This window comes from Oryctolagus cuniculus, chromosome 11 (genome assembly GCF_964237555.1).
Source record: "Oryctolagus cuniculus chromosome 11, mOryCun1.1, whole genome shotgun sequence".
NCBI lineage: Eukaryota > Metazoa > Chordata > Mammalia > Lagomorpha > Leporidae > Oryctolagus > Oryctolagus cuniculus.
In genome coordinates this window covers 98438528-98447086 of record NC_091442.1, presented here as the reverse complement: position 1 = coordinate 98447086, position 8559 = coordinate 98438528, and the positions used below count along the sequence as shown (strand labels likewise).

General features: G+C 48.5%; 1 protein-coding gene across 7 annotated transcripts in view; it reads left to right on the top strand.

The window, feature by feature from the left end:
* Nucleotides 1–309: 309 nt before the first annotated feature.
* The window catches only part of USP44 (ubiquitin specific peptidase 44), a 31167-nt gene continuing 22917 nt past the window's right edge, over nt 310–8559 (top strand). For 2 of the 7 annotated variants that reach the window (XM_051845769.2, XM_051845770.2), the window contains exon 1: nt 310–537. The gene's annotated coding sequence lies outside the window, so the exon portion shown is untranslated. Of the gene's footprint in view, nt 538–2127; nt 2301–2342; nt 2602–2723; nt 2977–3880; nt 3930–8559 lie in introns of those variants that run through there. The other 5 variants (XM_051845775.2, XM_051845772.2, XM_051845774.2 and 2 more) reach the window with 5 other exon arrangements.

Sequence of the window (8559 nt, the reverse complement as noted above, 5' to 3'; positions counted from 1 at the left end):
CATCATTAAGATTTTTCCTGGTTTAGGAGACTGCTTACCTTGGAAAAAGGAAAAATTGCCATTTCTCCCAATTTGGGGACTGTGGAAACATGAGAAATCCCATTTTATGGTAAAGAATTTTTAATTCTGTTAATTCATGGGGCATCTTAAGAGGATTTTGGGCCAGTACTATAGCAAGAGATGTGGCAAGGTATACAAATGGAGCAAGTACAAGTCCTTGCCTCCAAGGAGCTTACAATGCAAATAGAGAGAAGCAGGCTCAGAACTCGGGACAAAAGCTGTGACTGCATAATAATGTACTGCTGGCGGTGGGGGAGGGGGACCTGGAAGGCTCCTAGTTCCTAGGAAAGCAGTTTCCTGGAGGTGAAAGTTTAGGCCGGGCCTGAACCAAGTTGATTGTGATGATTTGCAGGAGTGGAAGCTGCCTTCTAATTTAGGAGATAAACATCTGCCCTGATTTAAAGGTGGGAAGGGCCCGGAGGATGGGAGCCTATCCAATGGTTCATTTGGGAAAAGACCGATTTTGAGGATTTAAAGGTAAGTTTGGGGACGTGATTTGACGACGCTGGGAAGGGGAGGAGGCTTTTTTTATGTTATCCTAAAAAGCTGCGATTTGTGGAGACAGGTTTACAAATAGGAAAATCAAAGGAGAATTATTGAGACAGTTATGTAAAAATGAGATTGCCATAGAGAGGCCCTGGAGCTCAGGAGACAGGCTAGAGCATGCCATGAAAAATTTAAGACTTGGGACCGATGATCAAGTGTTTCTGGTGTTCACGATTCCAAATAACAGTTTAAAGGAAAAGCACTCACAGTGTCTGGCAGTCTCAGATGAAAACTCTTCTTCCTATTTCTATAAATAGAATGACTAGATCAGAGGAAAGCAATTAAGACTCTTGATAGCATCTGCCAAACGATCTTCCATCACGGTTTATGGCATTAAAAAAATAGAGCAAGGGTTTCGACCCTGGTTATATTTTACTTTCAAGGAATCACTGGGAAAAAAATTACCATATACCAGAAACACTTAAATTTGATTAAATATTTCCTGTAATGCTTTTAGTGCATTTTAGAAATTCAGATGTGGGGGCAAGATTAAAAGGCAATCATTTATGTATGTTGAGTGGAAAGGACTGTGCTGGGAACAGATTGAATCAGAACTACTGGGCACTAAAATATGGAGGAAAAAATGAAAGCAGTAGTATTAAAAACCATGCAAGTACATTGCTCATATTCAATCTTTATTTGCATATGACGTTTTATGCAGTTGTAAGCTTCACGTACACATTCAGTATTTTTTCAAATATTAGTTGATTAGAATATCGCTATTATCTATGTAAGAATTAATTGCCAAGAGGTTTCCAGCACTTAGCCATCTCCCTTTGGTCAGCTAGTCCCCTCTTTCAACATCTTCAGGTGCTCACATTTTTTCCCATGGTCATACTACTGATGAACAGCCCAGAGCGGAACTGATTCCAAAGACACCATCCGTTTCAGAGCTTGCCTGACATATTCCTAGCCTTGGCACTCAATCGACATGTTATTAATTTTGCAGGTTTGACTTGCTTCTTCCCAAGCAGGTGGCTAAGAGCTGAAGGCAACCCAACAGGTCAATAGATATTACAGGGCCCATTTTTCCGGTACTTGTAGGCTTGACTTTCTCCTGCACAGCCACCCCTCTCCCCCTAAGCCTCCGTAACCTCTCTTCGATGTCTGCTTCACTGTCTCACGCCGGCCACGGCAGGTGAGGCGATTTGGGTTTGGTGTTCTTTCTATCTCGTCTCTCCTGGAACTAACGAACCGTGCTGAGCGCGGGAGCCGGGTTCGCAGCGGTCAGCGGGCGCTTCACCGCCCGGTCCTCCACACATGCTTTCTGGAAGCACTGCCATGCTGGCGACCCTGGGCCCCGCTCTGAAGATAACGGTGTGGGCGCGCGTTTCTGCCCAACAGTTCGACGCTGTAGGCGCACGGAGAGACGACGCGTGCGAAATACCGCGCATCCCACAGCACGCGGGACACCCCGGCTTCCCCTGCCCGAGCCCCCGCCCCGACGGCTCCCACGGGTGCCAAGTCCACCTGCCCGCCCGCGCAGGAGGCGTTTCGTTGTCCACGCACTAGCGCGTGCGGCGCTGGGCCGCCCGTGGGAAGCCGGCGGCCCCGGGCTGGACGGCGGCGCGGGAGCGTGGCCCGCGGCGGAGGAGGCGTGGCCGCCCGCGGCGCCGGGGCCGCTACCTCGGACCCGTGAGGGGGACCGCGGGGGGCCGGGGGTGGCGCTAAGATGGCCGCGCCGGCTCGAGCGGGTGAGTGCGTGAGGGGCGCGCGCGCCGCGGCGGTTGGCTGGACCAGGCTCCTTGAGGGGGCGGACGTGCGACAAGAGTCCCCCCGTGTCCCGGAGCGACCCGGCGGCTGCTTCCCGCCTCGGAGGGCGATGGGGGAGTCCTAAGAGAGGGAGAGGGAGCTGCTGACCGACCGAGCGGGGCGAGGCGAGGGGCGCGCGGCGGCGACGGGTCGGGCGAATTTAGAACTGGCGCTTCTGCGAAGTTTCGGTCGGTCGTGCGACGCTCCGGCCGGTGTCCTGGTGCCACCACGCGAGTGCCAGAGGTACCAGGCCGGCGGGGGGCGACACGGGGCGGGGCTGGGGGGCTGCCGCCCAGGGGCGGGGGGCGCGCGGCGCGCGGCGCGTGGGCTCTGTCGGGGCGGGGGCGCGTGCGGCCCGCGGCGGACGGCGCCCAGGGCAGCTCCCGGCGCCGGGGGTGCCTGGGGAGGGCGAGCCTGGCCTTCCCTTCACCGCCCGGGTCCCCGCGCTGCCGGCCGTACCTGCAGCCCCTCGTGGACTACGGACGTCCTAGAGCCGCTCCCGCTGGCCTGGCGGTGGAGGGAGGAATGCTCACGCGCTCAACGCCGTGGGTGGGGGGTGCATTAGGAACTCATCAGCGAGAGGGAGGGGGGAACCAAGATGCTCAAGTTTAAACGGAGGTAGGACACCCTCCCCTCGTCCCTCCCCCCCCCCAAAAAAAAGCGAAATTGTTGCAATCGCGAGTGTGAGCTGTTGGAAATCCTACTGGCAACAGGGTCGTTTCCTGCCGTTTTAATATTGGAAATAACAATTAACTCCTGGGAGGTTGGCTCCTTCCGCAGCCTTCCTGCCCCGCTTTTAAATCCTACTTATCTCTTATTTTGCAAGTTGACGGGTTGTGAAAGCATGGAAATACGGCCGTGTTGTCTGTAAGGTAAAAGCAGATGTAGTAACATTTTGGGTCTGGAATTCCATTTTGAGTTGTCTGCAGAAGTTGTGTTTAGTGTGAACAAGGTGGTGGTAGGGGGATTGGCTGTTTACTGTGATCAGATTCGGAAAGTCAAAACAAGAGTTAAGTTATAAGTGTTTATACAATATTTCCTAGTCTCAATGAGATTCGATATTCAGTTGCTATGAAAGAGAGGAAACTTTGTATCCTTGGCAAAATAATCTTTTTAGCCTTAATTTGGCCCCTCGGGATTTGAAGGCTTTTTAAACATCTTGCCACATTGGAGTTTCCTCTCCCCACATGGTTATCTCTGGGGTTTTTTTTTGTTTTGTTTTGTAGTTTGGTATGGGAGCCCTTAGTTAAGTTATGTGGTATTTGTCGTTGTGGACTACCCAAATTGAAATTTAGAGACATTCTGATATGGAACAAATAGTTCCATGCATACAGTTTCAGGAGTTGTTTTCCCTGGGTATCAGTTTTGGCTTTGTTAGAAAATACTGACTTTTTTAGCTTTAAAATTTTAAGTAAGTGGACCATCACTTGGTACAATATAGAATGATAACACCTTTTGTAAAATTGAAATTGGACGATCTGTGGAAGATTTAGGTTAAACATTTGAAATGTATTGTTTCTAGGTAATTGTATTTCTTCTCCTTTTTACGGATTTGCGCTACAAAAAATAAGGTATCGTAAACACCCTACCAAGTTTTTCCCCCACAAATGTGGGTCCTCCTACTGTTGTATTTTGGGAGTATGTTAGAGAGTTTTTCACTCATGAGGTTTTTGAGGGCAGAGTATTAGTTTTCTGTATCTCGTAGCTGACTTAACTGCTTTTTGGGGGACCCTGTGAATGTCTTACTGAATTTACAGGTACAGAGAAAAGGCATCATTTTGGCTTAATTGTAGCAGGAAAAAAGTGCTTTGGAATGCCCCCCTTCCACTTGTAACAGAACAAATGTGGGTGCTGGAGTCTAACGGAGTTGTCTGCTCAAGGGAAATTAGAGGGGCGGCAGCATGGGCTCAGGAACCTAATCATAACCAGAAATAAGTAGAAGGCTCAAATCATTCTCCTGATTCAGTCATGAGACGGTTTTGCCTAAGCTCAGCCTAAATGAGTGAGTGGTATGTCATTAAAATATCCTTGTAGGAGGAGTCTATGAATGTGACTTTCTAGCAGAAGGATGTTGTAAAAAGTACAACTGATACTTACAGAACTTTCAGACAGCACAAAAACAGTAAAGAATTTCATCTTCAAATTTATTTGTAAGGCAGAGTGGCTGAGATCAACCTGAGAGAGCTTCCATCTGCTGGTCCACTCCCCAAATACCCACAAACAGCTGGGGCTGAGCTAGGCTGAAGCCAGGAGCCCAGTACACCATCTGGGTCTCCCTTTGGAGTGGCAAGAACCTTGGTTGGGTCATCATCTACTGCGTCCTCCCAGGCGTATTAGCAAAAAGTTGGATCTGAAGCAGAGGCAGGAATCCAGGAACTGAGATAGAGATGTATGTGTCCCAGCTGGAGGCTTAGGTGAATCTCAACACCTGCCCCCAAAGAATACATTTTTAATGGACTGACATGTCATAGGACAAGCAAATTTAGAATCCAATGAATATGCTAGGCCAAATCAGATATACTAGAATGATAGAATGGAAAGTCCAGGCATTTAAAAGATTTATATTTTATTTGAAAGGTGAAAATAGAGAAGGAGAAAGGGAGATCTTCCATCCCCTGGTTCACTCCCCATATGGCCTCAATGGCCTGGGCTGGGGCAGGTCTAAGCCAGGAGCTTCTTCTGGGTCTCCTACATGGATGGCAGAGGACCAAGGACTTACGCCACCTTCTGCTGCCTTCCCAGGCACATAAGCAGGGAACTGGATCACAAGTGGAGCAGCCTGGACACCAGTTGGTGCCCATATGGGATGTTGGCATTGCTGGCAGCAGTTTAATCTTCTGTGTCCATGGTGCCAGCCCCAGTCCAGGCATTTTATAGCAAAGTATTTGGACTCAGTTCCTTAGGTCCAAAGTAGAATGCTCAATGTTGGCCGGCGCCGTGGCTCAATAGGCTAATCCTCCACCTTGCGGCGCCGGCACACCGGGTTCTAGTCCCGGTCGGGGCGCCGGATTCTGTCCCGGTTGCCCCTCTTCCAGGCCAGCTCTCTGCTATGGCCAGGGAGTGCAGTGGAGGATGGCCCAGGTGCTTGGGCCCTGCACCCCATGGGAGACCAGGAAAAGCACCTGGCTCCTGCCATCGGATCAGCGCGGTGCGCCGGCTGCAGCGGTGGCCATTGGAGGGTGAACCAACGGCAAAGGAAGACCTTTCTCTCTGTCTCTCTCTCTCACTGTCCACTCTGCCTGTCAAAAAAAAAAAAAAAAAAAAAAAAAAAGAATGCTCAATGTTTTTCTGAATTTTCCCTCATTGTTATAATGTAAGCAATAGTATGTTGATGTATTAGTATGTTGGAATGACATGTGTTAGGAGTATTTTGAAAGAAAATTGCCCAGAAACTACTGGTAAGTAGGGGTGGAGAGGTAGAACTTGCTTTCCAGGAGCTTTATCCTCCAGTATCTTCAAGTAGATTGAATTGGGAGAGGCGTGTTGGAGACATGAGGGAGGCCTAGGGAAAAGGGCATCCTTTATTTCACGGCATGTTTCAAATGAGATGAGGGCAATTATAGATTCTAGATCTCTAAAAAAAGAAGCAGGGCCTTTCTAAGGACAAAGGAAAGTAAACCACCATGATTGACAAGGAGAGGTGTCAGAGCACGTAACGGGCATCATAGCCCACCTAAGAGGGAGCGGAGAGTGAGCGCTCATTGTGTTCATTTGTTCAATAATCTGTTCATTCAAAAATATTGAACTCCTTTTTGTGTTCCAAGCACTATGCTTGATCCTTTACATTTTACAAACACCTCTTTAGAGGACGGGATACTATGGTGGTTCCCTGAAGCAAATGGAAATTGAACACAGCCAATAAGGAGTGAGTAGGGTGTACACTAATTACTGCAAACTGGCTTTTTTTTTTTTTTTTTTTTTTTGGACAGGTAAAGTGGACAGTGAGAGAGAGACAGAGAGAAAGGTCTTCCTTTGCCATTGGTTCAGTTGGTTCACCCTCCAATGGCCGCCGAGGCCAGCGCGCTGCAGCTGGCACACCGTGCTGATCCGAAGCCAGGAGCTAGGTGCTTTTCCTGGTCTCCCATGGGGTGCAGGGCCCAAGCACTTGGGCCATCCTCCACTGCCTTCCCTGGCCACAGCAGAGAGCTGGCCTGGAAGAGGGGCAACCGGGACAGAATCCAGCACCCTAACCGGGACTAGAACCCAGTGTGCCGGCGCCGCAAGGCGGAGGATTAGCCTAGTGAGCCACAGCGCTGGCCTAATTACTGCAAACTGATAAAGCTATTTTCATTCTTACTCAAATGCATGCAATGATTTCAGTGGTCTATAATTCCTAGGGTCTACTTCCTACTGAAATTACCATTTCTTCCTGTCTTTCATCATGCAAGCTAACAAATCTTTAAACTTCTAAAAATTTCCTTCAGAGGACTTGTTTAGGCTGTTCCTGGTAAAAGAAAATGACCTTACAAAAATTCTTTAAAGATTCTATGTCAGGGCCAACTGTGGTGTAGCGGGTAAAGCTGCCACCTTAGGTGCCAACATCCTATATGGACATCAGTTCGAGTCCTGGCTGCTCCACTTCCAATCCAGCTCTCTGCTATGGCCTGGGAAAGCAGTGGAAGATGGCCCAAGTCCTTAGGCCCCTGCGCCCACATGGAAGACCCAGAAGAAGCTCCTGGCTCCTGGCTTCAGATCTGTTCAGCTTTAGCTGTTGCGACCATTTGGGGAGTGAACCATAGGATGGAAGACCTTTCTCTCTCTCTCTCTCTGCTTTTCAAATAAATAATTAAAAAAAAAAAAATCCATCCCTAGAGGTCTCGGGATTTCCTTTAGTGAGACAAACATGATTACTATGACAATTTTTTTTTAAAGATTTATTTATTTTTTTTGAAAGAGTTAAAGAGAGAAGGAGAGGCAGAGAGAGAGAGAGAGAGGGAGGGAGGTCTTTGATTTGCTGGTTCACTCCCCAGTTGGCCAAAACAGCTGGAGCTAAGCCGATCTGAAGCCAGGAGCCAGGAGCTTCTTCCAGGTCTCCCACGCGGGTGCAGGGGCCCAAGGACTTGGGCCATCTTCTACTGCTTTCCCAGGCCATAGCAGAGAGCTGGATTGGAAGTGCAGCAGCCGGTTCTTGAACCAGTGCCCATATGGGATGCTGGCACTGCAGGCAGCAGCTGTACCTGCTACGCCACAGCACTGGCCACCAACTATAACAAATTTTATTTAAAAAATTTATTCTACTTTATGCCCAGCAGTGCTTTGTTTCCTTAATTGAAGCGGAATGTATATGTGTTTATATAAAATGCATGCCCACTTTCTATAAAACATTGGCTCCCATTTCAGGAAGAGTTCAAAAAAGTAGACTTATTTGCAATGTCATTTGAATGTTAACTTTTTAACAAAGGATGTGTGGGAAGTGGCTAGTCCAAGATGAGAATAGAAAAGTATATATTATGCCAGGATATGTATTAACTGGAAACTGGATCAGAAGCAGAAGTAGGACTTGAATCCAGCACTCCCATGTGGGTTTTACATGTCCCAGGCTGCTGCTTAACCTGTTCGACCAGAATGCTGTTCCCCAGAATACATTACTCCTGGAGGATGTTGTGAAACTTCTGTCAGAATGTGTATGTGTTACTACATATAGCACTTACTGGGGCACGGTGTGAAATGTCTTAGTCTCATTGGACCACCATGAGGGAGTGATTGTAAGTATACAGAGATAAGATTTTAAATACACCAAGAGCTAAAGGTTCAAAGCAAATTGGAAGGGGCCTTTTGTGGCGCAGAAGGTTGAGGCACTGATGGCGATGCCTGCATCCCATATGAGCGCTGGTTCAAGTTCCCGTTGCTCCACTTCTGATCCAGTTCCCCTCTAATGCACCTGGGAAAGCAGACGAAGATGGCCCCAGTGTTGGGCCCCTGCCACCCATGTGAGAGACCCAGGTGCAGTTCCAAGCTCCTGGCTTCTTGCTGGCCTAGCGGTCATTGTGGCCACTGGGGAGTGAACCAGCAAATGGAAGATTCTCTCCCTCTCTATCTCTTCCCCCCCAACCTCTCTCTTACTAGCTCTGCCTTTCAGATAAACCCTGTTTTGTTTTGTTTTTAACTTATTGGAAGACTACTTTGGTGGGATAGTATGGAGGTAAGAGTCCTTATGCTGAGACCAGTTGGGAGGCTATCACAGTGCTTCAGTGATACAAT